The sequence below is a fragment of the Pongo pygmaeus genome, chromosome 10 (assembly GCF_028885625.2).
Source record: "Pongo pygmaeus isolate AG05252 chromosome 10, NHGRI_mPonPyg2-v2.0_pri, whole genome shotgun sequence".
NCBI classification, from domain to species: domain Eukaryota; kingdom Metazoa; phylum Chordata; class Mammalia; order Primates; family Hominidae; genus Pongo; species Pongo pygmaeus.
In genome coordinates, this window is record NC_072383.2 from 49,873,381 (window position 1) to 49,900,250 (window position 26,870).

General features: G+C 48.3%; 1 pseudogene; it reads right to left on the reverse strand.

Annotated features, from left to right (window-relative positions):
- Positions 1-707: 707 nt before the first annotated feature.
- LOC129009770 (keratin, type II cuticular Hb1-like) lies at positions 708-9,240 on the reverse strand (annotated as a pseudogene).
- Between the last annotated feature and the right edge of the window lie 17,630 nt (positions 9,241-26,870).

Below are 26,870 nucleotides of genomic sequence, written 5' to 3' on the forward strand. Positions count from 1 at the left end.
TGGGTGGCCCAGCCAACTTTCATGCCAGCCGTCCTCAGCCCTTCCTGGTGCTGGGTCTGCCAGGCTCATGGTCAGCCAGGCCCTGGGGCCCTGGAGAGGTCCTCTGCATCTTGAATTCTTTGGGGGTGGTGGTTGTTGTGGGGAGGAGGTGTGTGTGTGCATGGGAGGAGGGTCCTAGAGTCTAGATCCCCGGTAACAGGTCTGTGCCTAGGACCTTAGTGGAGGGATGGGTTTGTATCTGGATCCATGGGAGTGGGTAAGGACATCTGTGTTAAGTCAGTGCTTGATGGGGGCCTCTATGTCAGAGTCTCCGACACACAGGTCTGTGTGTCTGTGAGTGTGGCAGGTGTTCTGTGGCAGGGCCTATGCATGGGGAAATGTGTCCCTGATGGGCAGCAGCACATATGATGGGTACTGTGGAGCCACAGGGAGGTCTCTGTGTCTGGGACCCCAGGGGGTGACGGTGGTGGTGTGGGTGGGGGAGCTATCTGGGATGTGTTGGCTTCTGAGAGGAGGTCTGTATATTTGATCCTATGGTCAGGGAACTTTCAAATGCTGAGGTGGGGGCTGGGGTGGAGAGTGGAAAAAGTGGACCAGCAGCCACAGTGACGAGGTTCCCACCCAAGGTGTCAGGAGATCCAGGCCCTCTCCCTCCCGACTAAGAAGACGAAGTGCGCAAGAGGAAGGAGGGACTCTCAGGGCACAATGCATATGACCAGGAGCTTTACTGGAAATGCTGAGACAAGCACAGGGGAGAGGGAGGGAGCCAGGCAGCCAGGCAGGAGAGGTGGCCTGTCCTGCACGTGTATTAGAAGACAGTGGATTAGAAGGCACAGCAAGTCCACACCAAGGGGCCCCAGGCTCATCTGTCCCTCAGAAGCCACAGGCATCCAGGCCTCCGGACTCGGGTCTTTGCCTACGGCTGCGAGGACAGTCCTTTAGATTCGGGGGTTGGGAGAGCTGCGGGCTAGGAGCCCTGTGCTCCCGGAAGCAGTGAAGGGACTAGCGGGTGGGGATTCGAGACAAGAAGGCGCGGCGTGGGGGCCGGTGGGGAGGTTGGGCCCCGAAGCCTTCCTTCCCCACGTCTGGAGACCGTGGGAGCTCCGGGCTGCCTCAGGAGGCTGGGGCTGCTGCTGGTGTGGCGGCGTCGGTACAAAGTGGGGCGCTCAGGCGAAGCGCACGGAGCGGCCGCTGCCGCAGCTCTGGCCGCAGGGCGCACAGAGGCCGGTGCTCACCGCCACGTTCCCGCTGCAGGGGGCACTGCAGACGCTGCCCGTCACCGGCCGGGAGCCCGACACGCACAGGTCCCCGCATACGACCCCGCCGCGGGAGCTGCTGACGCCTGCCAGAGTGGGAGGACAGGGCTCAGTCTCCTGGCGGCCAGAGGCCCCTTCTGCTCAGAACTTCTCCCCTCTGTTTCTATCCGCTCCCCTCAAACCCTCACATCGGCACTCCTTCCTGCAGTCTTAGCCTCAAGCGTCCTTGATACACTGTTAGCCCACGTCCTCTCTATAGGCAGACATAGCCATGCTTCGCCTCACAACAGAGACATGTTCTGAGAAATACAGCATTAAATGATTTTGTCATTGTGGGAACATCATGGAGTGCACATACACAAACCTAGATGTTGTAGCCTACTACACACCTGGGCTCTATGGCAAGGGTGGCCAATCTTTTTTATTTTTTATTTTTATTTTTGAGACGGAGTCTCTCTCTATCGCCCAGACTGGAGTGCAGTGGCGCGATCTCGGCTCACTGCAACCTCTGCCTTCCTGGTTTAAGCGATTCTCCTGCCTCAGCCTCCCTAGTAGCTGGGATTACAGGCGCCCATCACCATGCCCGGCTAATTTTTTTATTTTTAGTAGAGACGGGGTTTCACCATGTTGGCCAGGCTGGTCTGAAACTCCTGACCTCAAGTGATCCACCTGCCTTGGCCTCCCAAAGTGCTGGGATTACAGGTGTTAAGCCACCACACCCAGGCCCCAAGGGTGTCCAATCTTTTAGCTTCCCTGGGCCACATTGGAAGAAGAATTGTCTTGGGCCACACATAAAATACACTAACACTAACGGTAGCTGATGAGGTTTAAAAAATCACACACACACAAATCTCGTAAGTTTTAAGAATGTTTACAAATTTGTGCTGGGCCACATTCAAAGCTGTCCTGGGCTGTATGCAGCCTTCTGGCCACAGGTTTGACAAATTTACTCTATAGCATAGCCTATTGCTTCTAAGCTACAAATCTGTACAGCATGTGACTGCTGAAGACTAAAGGCAACTGTAACGCCATGGTAGGTATTTGTGTATCTGAACATAGCTAAACCTAGGAAAGTAGAGTGAAAATATGGTATAATCTAATGGGACTACTGTCCTATATTCCATCCATCTTGACCTAAAAGTCCTTATGTGGTACATGACTGTAGCTAATTAAGTTACTATAAGCACTCACTGCCCTACTCCGTCTTTCCTTTTAGAGTCTGCAAACTATGGCTACATGCAGGCTTCCTGTTTGTCAATCAAGTTTTCTTAGAACGCAGTCATACCACTTCCTTCAAGTATTGCCTTTGGCTGTGGCTGCTTTACATGACAACGGAGTGGAGCAGTTGAGGCAGAGACTACATGGCCCACAAGCCTAAAGTTTTTACTATCTGAAGCTTTTAGAAAAAGTTTGCCTGCCCAGAACCCCAAGCTCTTATTTCAGGACCCACAAAATGAATTACTTACAGACATTTACAGCACCAACGCCCTCACACAACCTTATAGGGAAAGCAAAGAGACAGAAATTAGTTGTGGGGAACAAAGCTGGTGAAATCTGTTTAACCTGCAATTCTCTCCTCCAATTAGCGTTGATGCACATTCCAAGTAAATAATATGCAGACATGCTCCTGGGTGTTGAAGCACTGCAGCACTGCCTGGGGGAAACTGAGGGGACACCCTCCCCACAGCTGTGGTCCTCACCTCTGCTCCTCGCCCTCCAGCAGGCGCCTGTAGGTGGCGATCTCAATGTTCAGGCCCAGCTTGGAGTTCATCACCTCCTGGTACTCCCTGATCAGGCAGGCCATGTCCTGCTTGGCCTTCTGCAGGGCACCCTCCAGCTTGGCCAGCTTGCAGCGGGCATCGCTGAGGGCCACCTCACCCTGCTGCTCAGACTGGGCCACTGCGGCCTCCAGCTTGGAGTTCTGGGAGGCAAGGGAGGGTTATTAAGGATCTCTGTTCTGGCTTCAGGGTCAGAGGCCAGGTAACCACTGACCACTGACTAGCAGAAGAAAAAGAAGACTTATCTATTTGTTAGGCCAGGGATTGCAAATTAATGCTCCCAGGCATGTTTGCATAGTGTCTTCAATTTTGGAAATTTAACACAATAATTGAAATTCATGGCTTCTTTCAAAAGATCAGAGGATCTGGCCACACTGGACCCGCGTTTCTGCATTGCCTGCCTCAGTTGGATCTGCCTAGCCCTGCCCTTTGCACTTTCCAGTTTACCATAGTCCCTATCATACCCAAGTGCCTTGGGAACAGCTTGCTTGCTTCGCTCATTTACTAACCCCGTTGATGTCTGAATGTGCGATCACTGATCTAGAACAACAGGCCAGAGAGGTTAAATGCCTTTCCCAAGTCTCAGGGCAAACTAGTGGCAGAGCTGGTTTGAGAGCTCAGGTTTCCTGCCACTTAGACTGGTGCTATTTCCTCTGCCCCACTCTGCCCTTGGAAGCACCTCATTCCCTCCATATTTCCCCAATGTCTCCATTCAGCGAGAATGGAGAACGTTTTCCATGGAGGAGGCTGGCTGTCCTCATGCTGGGTATTTGCCCTTGTCCCTACACATTGGCAAGGGGTCTAACCCAAATCCCTCTGCTGAGGGCTAACCCCAGTCTCTTCCTACACTGAGGGGTGGGCCGGGCTCCCATACCTGGCACTTGGCATTCTCCACCTCGGCCGTCAGCCTCTGGATCATGCGGTTCAGCTCGTTGATCTCCTCCTTGGTGCGGCGCAGGGTCTCCCCGTGCCTGATCACCGTGGCCTTCATCTCCTCACACTGGTGAAGTAGAGTTGCTTATGAGGCTCAGGGTGGGACTTCCCATCCATTCAGGACACCATGGATGATTGTGCAGGTTGTGCAGTGCTCAGCCTGTGCAACCACACATGGCAGTCCTGCCCTGCTACCCCAACCTCAGAGAGGCAGCCCTTATCTTCCCATCTGTAGGGACCAGAATCCCCAGAAAAGGAAGCCTATTTAATAGATACCTCGCATCCCTCCAACTGCCATGTCTAGCAGGCAAGTGTCCTGTGCCACTCACCTTGCTGCGGTACCAGGACTCGGCCTCAACCCGGCTGCGGGTGGCAATGTCGTCGTACTGAGCCTTGATCTCAGCGACGACGCAGTGCATGTTCAGGTCCCGGCTGTTGTCCATCTAGACAACCACTGAGGTGTCTGAGATGTGCGACTGGAGAACGCGGATCTCCTGCAGGAGAGGGGGAGTGGCAAGAGCTTCTTAGACCAGAGCCCTACTCTTGGTAGCCCACCCTCATCATCATCCCCTGTCCCCTTTCCCTGCTTCTTCGATGTCTGAAGCCCCACCCTCCCAGTTACAGTCTTCCACCTCAACCCTGGGACCCCCTCAGGACTCCTTAAGCCGAGAGTCCTGAGCCTAGAGGACTTGGAGTAGAGAGTCCATGTCTGAAGCCCAATGCCTGATTTTAATCAGGACCTTCCAGCTTGAACCTTTGGGTCTAGGACCAGAGTTTACCACCTTGTGGCAATTGTCACTTTAGTAACCAGGAACACCAGCTTGCCTGGGGCATGGCAGTGGGAGGTCAAGCCACACTTCTTCACCTGCTCACAGTGAACCTGCCTGGGGTTTCTCCCCTTGTCCCACCATGGGGTAGGAAGCTGAATGGTGACAAGTATTTTCCAATGTCTATCTAATTCATGTCCTCCTTGTTGCCCTGCTGCTTTGTGACCCCGCACCTCCTCATACAGCTGCCTCAGGAAGTCGATCTCCTGGGTCAGGGCCTCCACGTTGGCCTCTAGGTCTGATTTGCGCAGGTAGGCACAGTCCACATCCTAAAGGGGAGAAGATGGCACAGGAATTGCACTGGGAGACAATTCAGAACCCTTGTTTTTTTCCTACCAGGGAGGGGCACCCCATCAGGCTGAGCAGCTTCCCTGGAAACCCTCTGTACATGCTCATCCCAGTGCCTGGTATCATGCCATGGTGAAGCCCCTTATGCAGTTAGTAGTGGCATCAAGAGCAGGTTTGGGTAAGGGAGGGGGACACTGAGGTTTGCAGGTACTTCCTCTGGTACCCATTGGGATGATTCCTCTAGAATCCATGTCATGCACTATCACCAAAACTTAAGATCTAGTGTACAGTGGGTAAATTCTAATGATGCCCCACCCCTCTCCGCTCTGGAATCTCATGGAAGATAATCTAGATCTGTGGTCAGAAGAGGGCTCAGGGCTCAACTCTGTCCCTTCCAAGTCAGTGTGACTCTGAGCAGTTCCCTTAACCTCTGCACCTCATTTTCTCACAATAACCCTGCTTTCCTCATATGGAGGTGGCTGGAAGGGCCTAATGACAGTCCAGGCACTTGTACAGAGTCAAGTCTAAGAGGCAAGGAATGATGGTCACTGCCCCTGCCTGTAGTTCTGAGCTGTTGCTGGCCTGAGGATGCAGCCATTGTCTACAATTCACATGCTCTTTCACTCGCAGATATTTACAGGGTGCCTACTCTATGCCAGGCACAGGGCTGAAGGAGGTGAAAATCTGGTGGCTATATGGGAGCAACCTCAGATGGGGGAGAATATTGCCCTGCCTGAAGCAGGCAGTGTATTCTGCTGCCAGAGGCACCCAGGGAGCACTGGAGCACTGGGGAAAGGAATAGAAAGAAGCTGGGCCGTGTGATTCTAAGGGAGTCCCTCCACCTCTCCAAACTACAGAGAGCCTGATGTTAGTCAAGGCTTCCCAGCTCAGACCTTTGGGTCTAGGACCCTTCTGTCTCTGGCCTCCGTTCTGAGTTAGGGGATGAGGATTTTGGGGTCACTCACCTTCTTCAAGGCCACAAATTCATTCTCAGCAGTGGCCCTTAGTGCCACCTCTTCTTCTTGCCTGGGGACAAAACACACAAGGCTCAGATCTGGGGAGGAAAAAAAATGGGAATGAAGGCACAGGCAAACACATTCTAAGAACTGGATCTTTTGGAGGTGGTCACAAGAATGAAAAAAGTGTTGGTTGAAGGGAACTTGTCCATCCCTTTCTTCTGGGCATTCAAACCAACCCATGTTACTCAAAGCTCTTTCTACGTCAGGGACTTTCATTCCTGATGTGGGTCAGGGTGGGGGCCCTGCACATTTTCAAAGACCTCCTCTCTGTTTCTGGGCTGTAACTCCCTTAGGGCAGGAACCCTGCCCAGTTCTGGTACCTCTCCTTTCTCCTCCTTCTTACTTCCTTACTCCTTTCCCACTCAGAGCCCAACATAGCACCTACAACATTGAGTAGATGCTCAATAAAATGTTTGATGAATTAATGAAATAAACACATAATGATGAAGTAGCTGGAGCAGTTCAGAATCTCCAATGTTTAAACTCCCAGTCTAGAAAAGAAACTCCCCCCACCCCACAGGATTACTGTACTATTTTCTTCCTGTTGGGAAGTTCCTCTTATGGTCTAACCCAAATCAATCATACTTTGACTTAATCCCATTTAGTTTCTCCAAACCCTCCTCCCACTGCACTTACTTCTTCCTGTAACCCTCCAGCACCTCCTGCACGTGGTTGAGCTCCGAGGCCAGCCTCCCACTGTTGGCCTCCACGCACTCGGCCTCCCGTCACAGAGTTGTAATGTAGCCCTCAAACAGGGGCTCCAGGTTGCTCTCACAGCACTCACGGTTCTGGAAGAACTGCAGCTTTGTCTCCAGCAGCTTGTTCTGCTGCTCCAGGAAGCGCACCTGGTGTGGAAGTGGGAGAAAAGTTGGTTGGAGGAGCCAATATCCCCAGCCCTCCTTGGGGAACAACCAGAGTCAAGACAGAACTGGCAGTAAGATGTGCAGAAGCAAGGGGTAGACCACATGGCCCCTGCTGGTCTCTCCTGGCCTGAGGATGCAGCTGGAGAATCCTTGTTTCATAATTGCTTATTCAGGGCTAAGTGAGGGTCTGACCAGGTGGGCCTGGATGGGATGAGTGAGAAACTGAGAGACTTGTGGGCTCTGCTTGGTTACTGTCAGGCTAGCGGGGACAGATGGGGGTAGGGGGTAGTGACAATTAGGGAAGACTTCCTGGAGGAAAGGAATGTAGAGCAGTGTTGGGAGGGATAGAGTAGGGAGAATGCCTTTCACAATAAGCTCCCTCAGGGCAGGGCCTATGGCTTATTTATTGATGTCCTCATAGCCAGCCCTTGGCTTGGTGAACATTTGATTGAACAGATGGTTAAGGTGGGAAGGGCTTCCTAGTTGGGGAGGTCAAAGAGGCTAGGCTCTTACCAAGCAGGATGCCTGGGGCCTGAAGAGGCATCGGGGAGTGTGGGGCGTGGTCCTAGGTGGCCTAAACTCTTATGTTGGACACTGTGTCATATGTCTCTGGGGGCCAGACATAGGTAATGTGAATGGGGGGAGGTTTTGGAAAACAGAGAGGGTGAGGACTCTAGGGAAGTGAGGCTTGTACGTTTTTCCTGGATTTCACTGAAACTGGAGGAACACATGGCAACAATACATTGTGCTGGCCAGAAAGGATGTCAGCAAACAAACTAGGGCCCTTGGCTTCCAGTTTTCCACTTCTGGTACATTTGAGCTGGAGCTGAGATGTCTCCTTGCCTTTAAGCCCTGGGGTCCTTTTCATCCAACTCCATGAGTGCTGCTGGGAATTCCCAGGTTGGAACTTGCAGACATGGGGAGTGCGGACTGCTGATATTACATGGGATAATTTCAGGTGGTCTTGGCTATGGGGTCTCATGGCTGCCTTGGGCCCCATCTTCCCTTTCAGAGTCATAGCCAGCTCACACGCTACACCACACACAGCCCTGGTGAGGAAGCCACTGGGGTGGAGAAGGGAAGCCTCTGCCCAGTGCCACACAGTGTGTCAGTAGAGGAACTGAGCATGGAGGCCAGGTGGGCTGCTCCTGGGCCAGTGTCCATTCCACGAGCTGCTCCTTGGTCACCTCTCCAGTGTGCAGTGCCTGTTGAGGTGAACCAGCCCCTTCTAGAGGGAGTGGGGCAGCTGGGATCCCAAGCTGTGGACCTTCTAGCCCAGGGGCTGGAGAGTTGGAGAGGGCCTGGGCTTGGAACCCTGTTCTGGCACCCACTCTCTGTGGGCCCTTGGGCCAGCCCCTCACCCTTTCTCTGCCTCCTTTCTCTTCTGTGTACACCCAAGGCTGACTTCAGGATTTTGCCATCCCATATACTATTTTACTCCTAATTTATCTATAAGTGGATTCAATTAACATTTACACGTATGGGGTTAAAAGAGTAACTTCATATTACCACCAGAGATGCAAAACCATCATTACTAGGCATACATAAGGGGAAATTACAGAACATTAAATTCTAGTAGAAACAGTTGTCCTAGACAGTTCTGAAGCCGGGGCTTGCTCTCTTTATTAGAAGCAGGAGGGAAGCAAGTATTAGAGAGATGCTAAAAACATTAGCATCCAGTGATATTTTTTTTCCCACCTAATCTTAAGGATTGAAACAGACATTAAAGAAGATGTATTTTCTTACCACGTGTTTCAATGTTATTTAATACGATGGGCCGGCACCGCCTAACGTTATATAAAATATCAGCTATCCTCATTCCCCATTTCTAGAGAGACCACTCTGGGAATTTCCGTCTCCTTCCAGGACTTCCCGGTTCAGGAAAGGTGTGATCCAGGACACCCACCTTGTCGATGAAGGCCGCGAACCTGCTCTTGAGGGACTTGATCTGCTCCTTCTCCTCCTGCTTCACGCACTGCGCATTGGGGTCGATCTCCAGGTTGAGCGGCGTGAGGAGGCTCTCGTTGACCGACATACATGGTGGTGATGCATGGGGGGCTGGGCCCGCACACGCCCCCGGAGCGGTAGCCGAAGCTGCGTCCGCAGGAGCCGGCGCGGAAGCCCCCGCACACGCTGTGGCTGCCGAAGCCTCTGGCGAGGCCGCGGTAGGGGGCGGCAGTGATGCAGCAACGGCCAGGCCGGGGCCCGCAGGCCGAGATGCAGCTGAAGGCGCGGACCCCGCAGGGGGCGTTGAGGCGGGAGGAGAGGCAGGACATGGTGCGGTGGCGGCAGGGGCGGGCAGCTGGACCCCAAGCCGGCGCTGCGCCTTATATGGCGGCCCGCGGTCCCGGGGAGGGAGCTCGCGGCCAAGGCGTTTACGAGCTTGGAGGGCTCGGCCCTCGTGCCTCGCGGAGCCGGGAATGAAAGCGAGCCAGGCCGCCCGGCCGCCTCCATAAAACGGCGTTCGCCTCCCGCCCGAGCTTTATGGGGCCGGGAAGCGCCTGGTCAGCTCCGCTGCCCGTGCGCTGCGGTCACTGCGAGTGGAACCCTCCACCTGTCCGCCCCTCCGCCGGGACTCGGAGCTTTGCCTTGTTGGATCCGGCCTCCACTTCGGTCCCAGTCCCATAGCCCTGGTCCCCCGCCGCGGGGTTATCTGACATCCCTGCAAGGTGTGTGGGGCGAGTGTGTGCGTGTGTCGAGAGTGTGGGGCCTCTGAAGTCAGTCCCGCAGGTTCATGTCATGACCTTGGGCAGCTGAGTAACCTTTCTGAGCCTCAGTTATCTCACAGGCAAAATAGCGATAATAATAGTAAGCACTAAGAGCTGTTGCCAGGATCTAATGAGATAATGACCAGAAAGCATTTAGGGCCCTACCTATCATTTAATAAGAACGGTGTAAATGTTTGTTTATTTATTCATTATTTGTTCTATTTATTCTATTGTTAATTTACCATTCATCCTGTGTCCCTTTGGGCAAAAACTTTCTCTTCTCTTCTATCTCAGGACTCAGCTCATACCTCCTCTTCTCGTAAGCGTCCCTCCTTCCTGTACTCCTCTCCACTCTGCTTGGGCGAGGGGAAGGGAGTTGTATTCATGGAGTGCCCTCAATGTGCCTAGTACTGTGCTGAGGCCTTTTTATACTGTATTATTTCCTCTAGCTCCCAGGGCGTCCTTCTGAGGTTGGTATTATTGTGCCCATTTACCTGATTGGGAAGGTGAGCTTAGGATGGTCCAGTGACTTGTTTAAGGTCATGCATAGAAGGATCCATAGAGGGGTAGAGTTGGAATCTGAAAGGCGACCCCTCCTCCAAGCCCTCCTCCACACTGGTCTCACCCAGGGTCTGAATCTTTGGAGGCTGAGTGAGGGTTGAGTTCTTGTTGGCGGCAGGAGCACAGACTGCTGCTGGGCTTTGGGCCCTTGGAGAAATCAGCCTGATCCAAGGCCTTCCCCTCAACTGAGGCTTGGTCATGGCCACCAACTCTAGAAGGCCATAATCCATTATAAAGGAGGTTAATTATGTGTCCAATTATTGGCAGAGGAAACCAGGAGTGTGCACTCAGCAGCCAGCATTAAAGAGAAGCATGCAAATCACCCTCGACTTCCTTTGCTTTTAAATATGAGTTATTATTGTGAAAGCAGTAATTAAATCTTAGAACTCCAGAGGTCATCACAGCCAGTCCTGGCTTTGAGCTGCCTGGCATCACATTTCCTCTTACCCCTTTTCCTGTCTTTTCTGCACTCTCATGGGCTTGGATTCCTTTGGCCTAGCCTTGGTCTGTTTTGTAGCAGTTTAAGGCCAACCTTAGTTCAGTCCTCTGTAGAAGTTGGAGCCCAACCCCACAGGCTTGTGCCCCTGCTCCAGCTTCAGCTGGGAGTCAGTGTAAGAATTAAAGAAAGAGGAAAGAAACATGAAAAGTGGTTTGCCAGTCAAGATGGGTTTATTTTAGAGAAAACAAACCTGAGAGGGGTGTCTGACCGAGTTAGGTCAGAGGCACACTCTCTTACAGACTAAGAGTTTTTTTTTAAGGATTCAGGGTGGGAGAGTTTAGAAGAGGCTTGGACTGCTTCTGTGTATTTGTTGTGCTTATCTGGGAGGGAGAGGTGTGTGTCTGTTCCCATACATCTTTCTGCAGCTTCAGGCATATCCCCTGAGTCTGCTTTTAGCTTCTCTATCTTAGTGCACCTGAAGCTAAAGGAATGTGCTTATTAAGGCCCACTGTTTTACTGGGGCCCATTGTATGAGGGTGAAGTTTGGCGGTTACCCACAAGACTTTCCTCCTACTTCCCTCTGTGCCCGAGCTGTCTTATCTGTGTTTTACTGCCCGCTCTTTCTGTCTGCTTGTAGTTAGAAGAGAAGTGATATCTTTGAAATGCATGAGGCTAGAAAGGGAGCTGGAACTTAAAGTGGCGGTGTTTGTCCAAGATGACAGTGCTCCTGCTGTGTCAGTCACCAGCTGTGTGACTAATGCTTGGCTTCAGGATTATGTATTTCGATTCCAATTTTCTTTTGAGAATAAGTAGTATTGGAGGAGTGTTCCCTTGGTGTCTCCCAGATGAGAGGATTTGGACTTACCCTGGAGCATGGAGGATTTAAATTAGACGTGTGGAGGCACTTACATGATTCTTGCTTGGACCACTTTCTGGGTTCTTGTGGGTGGATAGACTGGACTTTCTATGCTATTACAATCAATGAGGATGTTAATAATCAGCCTTTGTCCACACAGATAATTACGTGCATTTAAAATCCAGAGAAACAGAAGATCTGCAGGCTGCATTGTTCCCGCTAAGAAAACAATGTGAAGGGGCTGGAATGGAGAGGTTTGACATCTAGATCACAGTGGTCTTCCACAATGTTAATGCGAATCCCTGGCCCAGCCTCAGGGAAACATGATCCCTCTTTGTCTGTTTATTATTCTTGGAACTCAGGGGAGAGAAACAGGCTGAAGCCTGAGAAATTTCAGAAACAGTTAAGGACACACTTCTTCATAGAGAGGGTTGGTTGTCACAAGTGCCAGGGAAGAGGAGGGCTTCTTCATTGTCAGCCAGATCTTCTGGAAAACACCCCCCCCGCCCCTTTTATCACCAATATACCAGTCTATCAGTGAAAAGCTAATGTCCTGTTTGGGTTATCATGCCTCTTCTTTAACCTCCCAGTGGGTCCCAGGGGCCAGTTCAAGGCAGGAAGCAAACATCTACTGAATACCATCAGGAACCAGGCTCAGAGCATGAAGGAGAGACTGGAGTCCTCAGGCAGTGCAGGCATGCATACAGAGGACCCTAGTGCAAAGCTGCAGGGGGTCTGGCTATAGTGGAGCAACACCATGCCATGGGAGCTTGGGACCAGGGGTCAGAGCAGGGTCCTTGGAGATGACACTTTGGTTTGGCCTGAAGAAGGTGAGGACTTGGAAATGCTGAGATGAGAGAGGGGAGGATTCAGGCAGAGGGAATGGTGTAAGCAAAGACACAAAGCAAGGGAGGCCAGAGGATGTGAAGGGAATAGTGGTTCATCTGCTTTGGCTGAAAAATAGGGGTTGGTGAGAGCAGGGGGAAGGAGGCTAGCTGAGGTCACACGGTGAATATGGTGGATGGGCAGAGTAGGCTTAGAATATCAAGCTAAGTGCTGGAGGTGCTTGACCTGCAGAGGGCCATGCTCAGAGGTGCGTGAGTGAACGGAACATGGGGATAGTACACAGAGAGTGTATATGTGTAAAAGTGTGTGTGTGTGTGCGCACGAGCATGTTTGTTCTTCTGGTAACTTCATTATGAAACATCTTGAACACCAGTGTGTCCATTTCAGAAATACATTTCTTCCTTCTTTATGGTATAGTGATCAAAAGTGTCTCTGGAATCAGACACGCCTGGGCTCTGCCACTTACAATGTGGGTGAAAACTTGCACACAACCTCTCTGAGCCTCTGTTTCTTTTGTATCTATAATTGAGGTAATATAACTTGCCAGGGACATGGCAAGGATTAGGTGAGGTGTGTGTAAAGCACTAGCATGCCGCCTGCTGTATAATAAGTGGTCTGTACATTCTAGCCACTGTTGAGTGCTGTTGTTATTTCACTGTCCTGGTCACCATCCAGAGCCCCCCAGCCCGCTGCCCTGCTCTTTCAGGTCTGGGGGCTGTGGCCTCCTACACGCTGTTGCTCTCCTGGCTGGGGACCCCCACTCCCACGGCTCAGTTAGGCTCCTGTGGGCCTGTCTCAAAGCTGATGGGACAAGCTTTCTTGAGGGGTACCTCTGATAAAGAGGGAGCCTTTGCAAGAGACTGGAGAGCGTGGCCCTGTGCTTCTGGTGGAGTTGAGGGAGACACTGTTGGGTGGGGGTGAGGAATCTTAAAGGCACATGGGAAGGAAGGGAGGTGGGTGGGCAGGCAGAGGGATCCAGATACTCGGAACCCTCAAACCAGATGCTTACACACATCCACCCATGTGGGGGTCTGTCTGGCAGACCCTGACCCAATGATGGATGAATAACGTGCACCAACGCAGATATTATGCTTGTCAGTCCAGCTGAGAGTCTGGGCCACCTACAGACTCCCTGGAGAGTGCTGTAAACAGTTGTGACCTTGGCCTCGACTAGCCAGTGAGACTTGCATTTATTCAGTAAAGATTAATTGACAAAGTCTTGAGTCAACGCCACTAGAGGGTAATTGACATTGTGGACCTCCCGAGTAGAAAGCAATTAAGCACCCACTGTAGATCAAAGGTTAGTCTTAGGACCACATGAGTAAACAAGCTAGTTAGATAAACTCCCCCACATTCCTTTGTATCTACTTTTAATCTATTTAACTGAAGGAAAAGGGACTAGGCTGCCTTCAGCCAGATCTATCACTGAAGTTATGCCAACTCTCAGGCCTTCCAAGAGGCTTTGTGGGTATTATAACTAAAATTTTTCCCATCAGCCTGACTGAACCCCCACATGCCCACTTCATGGCTCCTGTGGCAAGAAGAGCTGAACAAAACTGTTTTGGTTGTATGGTTGACTCTTCCATGTCTTGATAGAGGTAGACACAATCTCCTACTGGCCATGCCAGGAGTCAGGTGTCACAGGCTGCCTTTAGGACTCAGCCCTAGGGCCCTTCCTGGGGAGCCCCTGGAAGGCTCTTCCACTTGAAGGAGCCAGGGCTCGCCACCCGGAGTGAGGATGGCCTGTCCTTTGTCCCTGGTTGCAGCTCATCTGGCCCAAACTGAAAAACTGTGAGGTTGTGAGCTCAGCTAACCACCTGAAAGGAAGTGTCCCAACCTGGCTTCCCCCTGGCTCCACAATTACCTCACAAAGTATGGAGTCCACAGGTTTTGGCTGACCTTGACTCCTGGGCACCGTCAGCCCTCAGCTGTGGAAGAAATGCTGCCAACGTTTCAGAATTGCCTGAGTGTAGGATTTTCCAAAGCCCCATATTGATGATGTTACCCCAGGAGGGAGGAGAAATGACTGTGAAATTTCCCAAGCTCATAAAGGTGAAAATATGGCCTCTCCACATGGGGAGGCAGACAGACCCAGGTGCCTGGGTTTATAAAAGGTGCTAGCAGTGAGGGAGAGGTCAGAGTCCTCTTCTTCCTCTGGCTTCATGTCCTCCAGCAGAGAGTCGCCATGACTTGTAGATTGTCTTGCCTAGGCTCCCGAGCGGAGTCTGCAAATCCAGGTCCTGTGCAACCACTCAGAGATATGGTTATGACCCCGCCCTCAGCTGCATCTTGCCCTCTGGGCCCTGGTCTGGTGGCTGCTGCATCACGGCCAGCCCCTGCTACCATGGCCTCACTGGGGGCTTTGGCACTGGTTCCTGTGGACACAGATTCAGCTACCACTCTGGCAGCATGTGTGGGCCCAGCACTGCCTGCATCACCATTGTGTTGATCAGTGAGAGCCTCCTCATGCCCCTCAACCTGGAGATTGCATAGTGCATAAAGCAGGAGGAGAAGGAGAAGATCAAGTGCCTCAACAGCAGGTTTATTGCCTTCCTCCACAAGGTGGGTGTCCTGGATCACAGCCTTCCTGAACCCCCACCATGTGCACAGCCAGGACTGGGCACTGAGGAAAGAATCAGAGGCAGGCAAGTCTCTGCCTGCCTGAGGTCCCAGTCTGATGGGATAGGCACACAGACAGACAGACAGATAGACAGACAGAGGCACCCAAGGCCCAGAAAGACTCTGACAGTTAAGATACAGAGAGCTTGTGGAGGAAAGATGCCAAATTTCAAAATTTCAATTAATTTAGTTTAAAGATCTTAGTTGGATTTTATATGCAATTTTGGAATTGGACAGCCCTTAGAACTGATCAGAGGAACTCTGGCTGCACTGCGTTCCCACAATACTTATGGACAAAAACCAGAAAGTGACACATGGAAAACAGAAGTGAGGTACAGAAACAGCTGGATTGTTTACAGCTGGTGTTTGTGAACATTTGGCTGCCTGTGATTGACTGAAGCTCAGTTACTGTGATTGGCTGAGACTCAGCTATTTGTTACAAAGGAAAATTCTGAAGTTAGGTTTGTAAGGGATAATTGGAAGGACAGCCGAGAAAGGAATGAGGCCAATAGACCCAAGTTCAGGCAAGCTGATTTACTGTCAGTCCTGCCGGGCTACCTCCTGACAAAAGCAGAGGAGGCAGCCCCGCTTATAGGCTATTGCAAGGTTTTATAGGGCATGTATTCCTAATTCCAACTAGGAATGTTGGAATTAGCAGTTTCTGGCCAAGGATCTGAGGTAGAATTATTATAGGTTAAAAGAGTGCTGGCCAGGTGCGGTGGCTCACGCCTGTAATCTCAGCACTTTGGGAGGCTGGGGGTGGGGGGGTAGATCACGAGGTCAGGAGTTCGAGACCAGCCTGACCAACATGGTGAAACCCTGTCTCTACTAAAAATACAAAAATTAGCTTGTTGTGGTGGCAGGCACCTGTAATCCCAGCTACTCCGGAGGCTGAGGCAGGAGAATCGCTTGAATCTGGGAGGCAGAGGTTGCAGTGAGCTGAGGTTGCGCCACTGTACTCCAGCCTGGGTGACAGAGCAAGATTCTGTCTCAGGAAAAAAAAAGTGCTATAGTACCCTGGCACATAAGTCAATTTGCAAGAAAATCTGTTTGGGATTTTGGTGCAAACTTGCCTTGCAATATACTCATTAATCTTGGTTCTTGAATCACATGACTGGGTTAAAGTAAAACAGGTCGTGAGAACAAATGAGTCTGGAAGTCTAATTCCATAATAGGGACCACTGCCATAATACACCATAGATTGATCCCTTATGAAATAGCTACTGGAAGGCCTATGCCCTAATAATAGAATCTCATTTATTTTCTACTCCCCTAAACTCTGACATAACTAAATGCTGCAAGGTTTTAATGCATTATGCCAAAGTATATTTTCACCAGGTAAAGGAAGCTTTTCAAGATCTATCAACTGAGGACAATCAAACCCTTCACAATCTAGAACACAGAGATCAGGTCATCTGGAGATGATATCTGAGAAAGACTGCCATTGAGCCCCATTGAAGGGGACCGTATCAAGTTCTTCTCATCACCCACTCTTCAGCAAAACTTCAGGGCCTTGGACCTTGGGTCTACATCTCACAACTCAAAAGGGCCCATTCAGACTCTTAGAACTGCACATCCATTGGAGACCTTAAGATAAAGCCAAGCAGAGAAGTTTCTTCCCAGAAACAGACAGTATTCTAGATGTGGACAGCTTTCCCAAGACCATGGATCAAGACTTCTCTGCCGTCATGCAACTCTTACGTCTCTTAAATTTTTCCTTGCTTACGCCTTCCTCATTCACTTGGCAGGATAATGCTGTAATTTGAATTTCATAATCAGTAGCTTCTGAGAGTAACTTTTTTTTTTCTTTTTGAGACAGAGTCTCTATTGCCCAGGCTGGGGTGCAGTGGTGTGATCTTGGCTCACTGCAAACCTCTGTCTCCCGGGTTCAAGCAATTCTCATGCCTCAGCCTCCCAAGTAGCTGGGATTACTGGCATGCGCCACCACACTGGCTAATTTTTTTTTTTTTTGGTAGAGACAGGATTTCACCATGTTGGCCATGCTGGTCACAAACTCCTCACCTCAGGTGATCTGCCTGCCTCAGCCTCCCAAAGTGCTAAGATTACAGGAGTAGGCTGCCATGCCCAGCCTTCTGAGAGTAACTTGATGGAGTGTTGTATCTGTCATGTCAAACTCAAATCTTTACATTACCTACAAAGTCCACCTATTGGCCAACTTCAGCAACATCCCTAATGCAACTATTTGTTCAAATTATAGCTATGTTCTCAACTTAAGTCACTGCCCCCACCTCCTGCAGGAGATCCACGTTCTCCAATCCCACATCTCAGACACCTCTGTGGTTGTCAAGCTGGACAACAGCCAGGACCTGAACATGGACTGCATCATTGCCGAGATCAAGGCACAGTATTACGACATTGTCACCTGCAGCTGGGCCGAGGCTGAGTCTTGGTACCACAGCTGCCTGCCAGATGTGGCACCTGCCTGCTAGATGTGGCAGTTGGGAGGGCAGGATGTGAGATACCTATTAGATAGACTTATTTTGCCTGGGGATTCTGGATAGTAGGCCAATAGCTCTCAGGTTGGGGTGGCAGGGCAGGACTGCCATGTGTGGTTGCACAGGCTGAGCACTGCACAACCTGCACAATCATCCCTAAAGGAAGAGATATCCCACACTGAGCCTCATGAGCATCTCTGCTTCCCCCGTTTCAGGGAGGTGAAGGCCACGGTGATCAGGCATGGGGAGACTGTGGGCTGCACCAAGGAGGGGATCAAGGAGCTGACCCATATGATCCAGAGGCAGATGGCCAAGGTGGAGAATGCCAAGTGCCAGGTATGGGGCATCTGTGCCCAAGGCCAGAGAGACTGATGGCCTAACCTTTGTCACACAGCCTATGTGTGCCCTACCTGGATCTCAGCATTCATTCTCCAGTCCTTTGTCCATGTAGAGTCCCTGGTTGTGGTCAGTCAGGGAGTGCCAGGATGATGAAGGCAAGAGGCCCTGTTTCTGAGGTGCTCCCAGCCGAATGGCAGACTGGACATATCCAGGTAATGGACAGAGAGACCATAACCTATCTTGTTCTCTTCTGGTCCCCCAGAACTCCAAGCTGGAGGTGGCGGTGACCCAGTCTGAGCGGCAGGGTGAGGTGGCCCTTAGCAATGACCGCTGCAAGCTGGCCGAGCTGGAGGGCACCCTGCAGAAGGCCAAGCAGTACCAGGAGGTGATGAACTCCAAGCTGGGCCTCAATGTGAAGGCTGCCTCTTCTTGCCACTTCTAGATAGTGAGGAGCAGAGGTGGGTGCAGCTTGCAGAGCTGGGCCCAGAGCTCATCTGCATAGACCTGCCCCACTTTTTAGCACCATCACTTACCCAGCCCTCACTACTACTTCTGTTTTCATCTTGGAACCCTTTTAGGACCTCTACCGGTATGGAGCACAGTCCAAGGAGCGGAGTCTTAGTTGAGTCCACAGGCCGATTTCCAATAGGCTCCTTGCATGATCTATTAGGGACAATGGTTTGTCTCAGAGAACTTGTTCTCTGAGATAAACAACGCCCTAATTTATAACACTTACCGATTTCAGAGTTGTATATACCTCTGTCATGGCTGATTTCAGGCTGTTGCTGTGACTTCATGTAGAATTGGCTAGAAATGTGCACAATAGGCTCTTGTGAGCTGGTGGGAACTGGTCCAAGAACACCACTGGTTGGGGCCAGGATGGAATGGTGTCTCACACTGAAAGACAAATAGGAAGATATTTGTCTCTTCTCTTAGATGAAAAACCTGAGGCTTAGGGAGACTGTGGGGGTTGGGGAGTCAGCCTGGGGTGGAGTTATTGGGACAGTTGGAGAGTTCTTTTGTGTCCTGCTGCATTTTTGCAGGCTCCACTTCCCCAGGGGGATCTGGGAGAGCCTGGCACTTGTGTTGTTTTGGGACAGGGTTGGGACGATGCTGGGTGCTAGACCCAGGTCTTCCCTCCTCTCACTTTCTGGGAAGAGCTTGGGTGACCTCTTGGTTGACTGAGTTCAGAGCTGGTGACCACATGGTCTCTGGTGTCAGGAATTCATGCCCAGTGCTAAAGCTGACCTTTTCTCTCCTGCACCAGGCTGTGTGATGGCATCAGTGCTGTGAATATCTGTGAGTAATTCTGGCCCTGAAGGGAGACTCTGAGGTTTGCCAGTGGGACGAATTTTTTAGCTCTGAGGGTGGAAATACCAAGGGAGAAGTGGTTCCATTCATTTACAGCTGCACAGCTACAAAGAGGGAGCCGATTGACAAGTCTTGAGTGGAATCATTCCTTACGCCAGACTTGTCAGAGTGGCAGTCTTATTATCCTCACCACAGTGAAGGAACCAGAATGTGTCACCTCAAAATATGTATCTTTGACGTAAATATATATCTTTTTTTTGAGACAGGGTCTCACTCTGTCACCCAGGCTAGAGTGCAGTGGTGTGATCATGGCTCAATGCAGCCTTGACCTCCTGGGCTCAAGCCATCCTCCCACCTCAGCCTCCTGAGTAGCTGGGTCTACAGGTGTGTACCACCACACCTGGCTAATTTTTTTCTGTTTTTTTTTTTTTCGTAGTGATAGTGTATTAGTCCGTTCTCTTGCTACTCTAAAGACGTGAGAGTAGGTAATTTATAAAGGAAAGAGGTTTAATGAACTCATAGTTCATCACGGCTGGGGAGGCCTCAGGAAACTTACAATCATGGCAGAAGGTGAAGGGGAAGCAAGGCACCTTCTTCACAAGGCGACAGGAAGTAGAAGTGTCAACAGGAGAGATGCCAGATGCTTATAAAACCATCAGATCTCATGAGAACTCACTCATCTTCACGAGATCAGCATGTGGGAAACTGCCCCAGTGATCCAATCACTTCTCACCAGGTCCCTCCCATGACATATAGAGATTATAGGAACTACAATTCAAGATGAGATTTGGGTGGGGACACAACCAAACCATATCAGATGGGGTTTTGCCATGTTGCCCAAGCTGGTCTTGAACTTCTGAGCTCAAGTGGTCCACCTGCCTTGGCCTTCGAAAGTGTTGGGATTACGGGTGTGAGCCACCGTGCCTGGCCTGACATAAATATTTTATCAAGCTAAAGGCAATTAAGAAGATGCAGGGGAGCTCTCTGCTTTCCCTGTGTTTGCCCAAAAGCAGAACAGAGAATTACGAAGACAAAGGTCTTTCTATCCTCTCTGCTTTCCTGCCTAAAGCCAAGATGTAAATTCTCCTTACAACCATTATGAGCTTAGAGGTGGCGCCAGAGGAATGTGGGTAGACTTTACTCCATTAGTTTACCCATAAATTTACCTTCCCGCCTTTTCTCACCTTTGGAAGCCTTAAACTGCTTTTCTTTGTCTTGTCATTTCTCTAAAATTGATTATTCCTTGTCGAAGATGAATATACAGTTGGCTCTCTGAATCTGTGGATTCAACCAACTGCAGGTTGAAAATATTTGGAAAAAAAACTGTACTGAAGACGCACAGACTTTTTTTCTTTTCATGACTCCCTAAACAATACAACAACTATCCATATAGCATTTACATTGTATTAGATATTATAAGTAATCTAGAGATGATTTAAAGTATATGGGAGGATGTGTATAAGTTAAATGCAAATACTATGCCATTTTATATAAGAGACATGAACATCTTCAGATTTTGATATCTGCGGGTGTCCTGGAACCAGTCCCCCATGAGTACTGATGAATGACTACATAAGCCACACAGCCTGTGTGTGCCGTACCTGGATCTCAGCATTCATTCTACAGTCTGTTTGTTCATGTAGAGTCCCTGGTTGTTACTTTTCTCCTTCCATGACGTGCACTGCTCCTGTTGGTAAACTTGCTTGTTTTCCTCTTGTTAATCTGTCTGTTGTTGCAGGAGTCTGTCTCAACTATGAATTTATGTGGGTTGAGGAAAAGTATAATTTTTCCCCTTCAGTAGGAAGCTCTTATTCTCTCCCTGTCCAAACATACTTGTCCATGTTCAAGATGTCAGTCACTTTACTGGATTAAAACATGCATTTAATCTTCTTTAAATACATGTGGATAGAATGAGCTGTAATCAAATCCACATGTCATGGATCCTAAGGTCATCCTGATTTTTTTTTTCTTTTGAGACAGGGTCTCAGCCGAGTATGGTGGCTCACCCTTGTAATCCCTTTGGAACTTTGGGAGGCCAAGGCAGGTGGGTCGCTTGAGCCTAGGAGTTTGAGACCAGCCTGGGCAATATAGTAAGAGCTCATATTTATGGAAAGAAGGGATTGAGGCTGGGTGTGGTGGCTCACATCTGTAATCCCAGCACTTTGGGAGGCTGAGGCAGGTGGATCACTTGAGGTCAGGAGTTTGAGACCAGCCTGGCCAACATGGTGAAAGCCCATCTCTACTAAAAATACAAAAAATTAGCCAGGCATGATGGTGCATGCCTGTAATCCCAGCTACTTGGGAGGCTGGGGCACAAGAATTGCTTGAACCTGGGAGATGGAGGTTGCAGTGAGCCGAGATCGTGCCACCGCACTCCAGCCTGGGTGACAGAGTGAGACTCCATCTCACAAAAAAAAAAAAAAAAAAAGAAGGGATTGAGATTAAACCCCAAGATGGAGTCCCTCCTAGTCAGGGTGTCAGTCCCTCGCACACACTAGAGGGAAGCAATGCCATCTTCACCCCTGGAGATGGAGGTGAGCAGAAGCCATCCTCCTGGCTGCTCCCAGCTGGTAGGAAGCCAGTGCTGATTGGAGGTGGGGCTTTTTGGGACCAGCTCCCACCCCGACCAAAGGGTTTAACTTCTTATTGCTGTCTCTGTGCAGGTGTGAGCAGCTCCTTGGTGGGGTTGCCTGTGGGGGCTTCTTGGCTACCTGCACCTGCGGCATCAGCTCCTGTGGGATGGGGCCTGTGGCAGCAGCTACAGGAAGTGTTAAGTTGGCAGAGCTTGAGGATGCACCTGGCCCAGCCTCTCACCCTTGCGAGGGTCCCAGCTGGCCCTACCTGACTTTGTGCAGCCTGGTGGCAGGGTGCCACTGCTTGACCCACCCTGATCCATGTTGTCTGCTTCCCACTTCTTACTTCTTGTTGTGTGGGAATCTCTCTTCCTTGGCCCCTGCTGCCCTCAAGCTGAGAAAGGCTATTGAGAGGAGTGGCACGTAGCCCATGGGAATGTTCTGTTTGAGGATTCTGACCTGACTGAACCCACGAAGAGGATAGCCTCTCACCAACCATCTTCCAACCTTCTGCTTCCCTTGCTGTCTTGCTCTTCCCTTCCCTTCTCCGGTCTTCTTTTCCTCCTTGCTTCTTGCCTCCTTTAGAAGGCTAAAATTTAATAGACTGACAATACCAAGTGTGAATCAGCTGAAACTTTCGTGGAGTGTAAAATGATTTAGCAACTTTGGAAAACAGTTTGGCAATTTCTTATGAAGCTAAACATGCACTTATCAAATGATGCAGCGATTCCACTCCTGGGTATTTGCTCAAAAGAAATAAAAGCAGATCTATACAGAGACTTGTACATGAATTTTATAGAAGCTTTATTTATAATAGCCCTAAATTGGAAACAACCCAAATGTGTACCAGCAGATGAATGGATAAACAAATTGAGATATAGTCATACAATAAAATATCATTCAGCAACAAAAAATAATGAACTAGATTCATTCAGTGGTGATTAGATTGGAGCATACATTTGTCAAAATTTGTTGAACTGTACTTTTAGAATGTGTGCGCTTTATTGAGATACAATTGTATGCAAATTATATCTCAATTAAGTTGATAAAATAATGATTTAAAATGCATAAGATAATTAGAAATAAATCTAACACATATGTGAAAGACTTACACCTAGAGAAATATAAACGTTACACAAAATATTATAGGAAAGAAAAGATAAAGAAGACATAATTAAATGAAGAGCTATACCATGTTCTTAGATAGGAAGCTTTACTATCATGAATATGTTAATTATCCTTAAAGCGATCTACAGAGTTGATGCAACTACACTCAAATTCAAAACAAAGATTTACATAATTCTTGACAAGTTGATTCTAAAATTTATGGGGAAGAACAAAGGTCAAGAACAGCTAAGGAATGATGAGAAGGAAGAAATAGGTACTCTCCCTTTCAGGGATTATAATGTATTATAGAGTTATAGTAATTGAGAAAGTATAGTACCCACACAAAAATAGACAAACTGACCAATGGAACAAAATAGCCCCTAAATTTATTTATAAATAAGTAAATGATTTTGTTGTAAAATAGAAGTGGTATGGCAGATCAGTAGTGAAAAGGACTATGCATTGGTTAACCACATGTAAAAAATAAAATTAGATCCCTGTTTTCTCTTATACACAAAATCAGTTTCAAATTAATTTAAATTACAAATGCCAAAGGCAAAACTTTAAGAGTTTTAGAAGAAAATATTGGAGAATATTTTTCTGACCTTGGTGTAGAGAAGGATTTTTAAACATGGCACATAAAATGCTCAACATAAAAGATTGATAAACTAGATTACATTAAAACTAACAACTTTATTTTTCAAAGTAGGTGATAAAGTGAAAAGATAAGCTGTAAACTTGATAATAATTGTGATATATATAAGTGATATAATAGTAATACTCAGAAATATAAAGAACACTTATAATCCTTTAGAATACGGCAAAAACCCAATAGAAAAAAATGGACAAAAGAAAAGGAAATACACATGTAATAGACATTTAAAGAGATATTAAACTTTAACAGTAATCATGAAAATATGAAGCAAGACCAAAAATGAGATTGCATTATTTAATTGTTGAAAATTAAGACACATTAAAGAGGATACGAATCTTTTTCACATTGCTGAGCAAAGTGTGAATTGTTATAACAACTTTGGAAAATAATTTTATATTATCTTATAAAGTTAACACCTTTATAAGATTCTGACCATCCTATGAGTCAGAAGTTCTGTTTGTAGTTGTGTACAAATCCTCACATATGTGCATTGGAGGACATGTAGAAAAATGTTCATGGCACCACCTTTGTAAGAGAAAGAAACAAAACAAAACAGTAATAGAATTACCTAAAATGTGGTATAGTCACACAATGGAATACTATAAGAATGGAATACTAATATTACAATGGAGGAATACTAGCTACATAATGTTGAATAAAACAAGACCCTGTGTGACACACTTTTTATAAACAAAGAACAAAAAAACTGAAACAAATATATATTTAGGCATATGCATGTATTTGATAAAACTAAGAAAAAACAAAGGAATTATATCAACTTTAGGGAAGTGGTTACCTCTGGGGTGGTTAGGAGAGGACAGGGTAGGGAAGGAGCATGGAGCTAAATGTAAATTACTAGTAAGGTTTTAGTTTTGGGATCAGTAAGTGGGTTCATGAGTATTTCATTTTCATTATATTATTAAATAATAAAGTAATATGCTAGTTATAAGAAATAAACTTAAAACATGAGGACATAAGTTGAAAGTAAAAGAATGTGTTAAGGTGATTGGTTAGATCAGATTGCCTTACACATAGTAGAAGTAAATGATTTTTCCATGAAACTTATTTCAGTAGATGTGTGTGTATTTGTACGTAGGTAGTGATTCATGATACAACATATATTTCTTATTTAGAGTTGAGGTTAAAAAACAGTTTGACAACTAGTACCCCAAAGAACCTCTTGTTGAGGTCCACCAGCAGATATGTACAAGCAAGTTCATGGCAGCATTGTTTGTTACAACAAAAACAAAAAACACATGTGCTACCTATAGGAAAATGGAGATATATGTATATGTGTGTGTATATATCTATATCTATCTATATATATGTAGTCATACTTTGGAATACTATACAGCACTGAGAAATAAAACCACATGCATCAAAAAGATGAATCTCAAAACTAGTATGTTGAGGAGGAAAAAGCAAGTCATAGAAATGTACAAGGTATAATTCTATTTATATAAAACTTAAAGGTAGGCAAACGTGAACACTAGTTTACGGATACACACATATGACATAGTAATAAAGAAAAGCAAGGGAATGACCAACATAAAAACTCAGGACAGTGGTTACTTTGGGGATCAGATGGGGTTAGAGATGGATCAGCAAAAATCCCGCAGGGGTCTTTGAAGGTACTGGTGGGTATACAAGGATTTGTTTTATTATTGTTGCTATTGAAATCAATAAGTGTAGGTTTTGCATACTCTTTTGCATGTATGAGAAATTTATGAAACAAAAGGAAAATGCTGACCACAGCTTGTGCTCTCTAGCCCCTACTCATTTCTACAGGTTAAAGTTATTGCCCTACCCAAGATTTCCTACCAAGTCTTGGGACTGGCATCCCCAGTCCCAATTTATTGCCCTCCTGTCAATCTTCTGCACTGCTTCTAGACAATCACATCTCATGTCAGGCCACTGTCCTGCTTAGACACCCTCTGTGGCTCCCCAGTGCCCATCCATAAGCCTAAGCACCTCAGTTCCACACATTTTCTCCACCTGAGGTAGCCTTCCCCTCCTCTACTTTCCTTTAAGTTCCACTTCAGCCCAGAAACTTCCATTTTCCCATCTGGGGTCAGAGTATGGCCCCCTTCTACCCTATGCCCCTGAGGCCTACTGGGCAGAACTCTGTGATTGTAATGAGGTGAGAGGTCACAGAGCCCCCAGGAAGAAGAGGCCCTAGTCCTCAGTGGCAAGGATTCCGGTAGCTCTTGGGCTAGAGCTGGGCTTTGGTGCTCAAGAGAGGCTTGGAGGAGACCACAGTTCTTTCTCCATGGTGAGACTCATACACGTGGCTCCCTGGTCACACAGGGATGAGGTGTCTTGGACTCCACCCAGATCTGTTGGGCATACAGCTTTTGGGAACAGGAGCAGAAAAGTGGGGGGCAGTGGGAACACAGCAGAAATTGAGATGATGTTTTGAGGTCTGTTCCCCCACACTCCATCTCCCCTAGAAGAAAGTTTGCAATGGGCTGGTGTGAACAGTTCTTGCTCTCTGGGTTGAGGGGGTGTGTATGACCTTGGTGGAGAGGAAAGAGCATGGGCTTAAAATGCAGTCTGGCTCAACTATTGGCTGGCAGGGTCACTCACTCCCCTCTTGCACGTGGTGGATGGAATGAGCCCCAGTTTGCCTGAGGAAAGACAATGGGAAAAGTCACATCCATCTGGCCAACTTCATGGGTGGTTGTGAGGCCCCAGTGAGATGGTGGAGTAAAAGCTTGTGAAAAGCATCAGGCACTGTGCAAGTGTGAGTTACTGTTCCCTGGCTATTTGTGTATTGAATGCACATGGGGGCGAGAGGCAAGAAGGGAAGGGGTCCCCTGATTTCATAGACAGCACTTCCCATAGCAGCCTTGGGTTTGGGGAAGAGCTGGAATCTAGATCACTGTCCCTGGTTTCTGATTAATGGCATTGAAGTTAAGGACATTTCTTCCTAATCCTAGATTTTAAAATGTGTTTTTTAAATTAGGAAATATTGAATTTCATTAATTTTTTTGTACTAATTTAAATGGTTAGATGTTGTAAACTACAATAATCAGTTTCCTAGAGTTTAACTCTCCCTGTTCCTTGGATAAACCCTATGTGATCTCGGTCCCAAAACTCCCCTCAACAGATCGCTGCCCTGTGTTGCTGCCCTTCCTGCCTGAGTTCAGGCTTCCTTTGGCATCTTCTGGCCCCATGGGCACAAGGCAAGCTCACTGTGTTCTTTCAACAACCTTTGGAGATAGGAAAAATGATCACTCCCACTTCACAGATGGAGAAAGGGATGCCCAGAGAGGCTAGGTGACCACTGGTGACAGCAGGTAGATGGGCAGCCCTGTCTGCCCTCCTCACCTCCTGACTATAGCTCCCTTCTGCCGCCTGCTCCACAGTGTGAGGAATTAAAGGCAACTGTGCAGAAACACACGCAGAGCCTGAAGCCCAGCAAGGAGGATCTGAA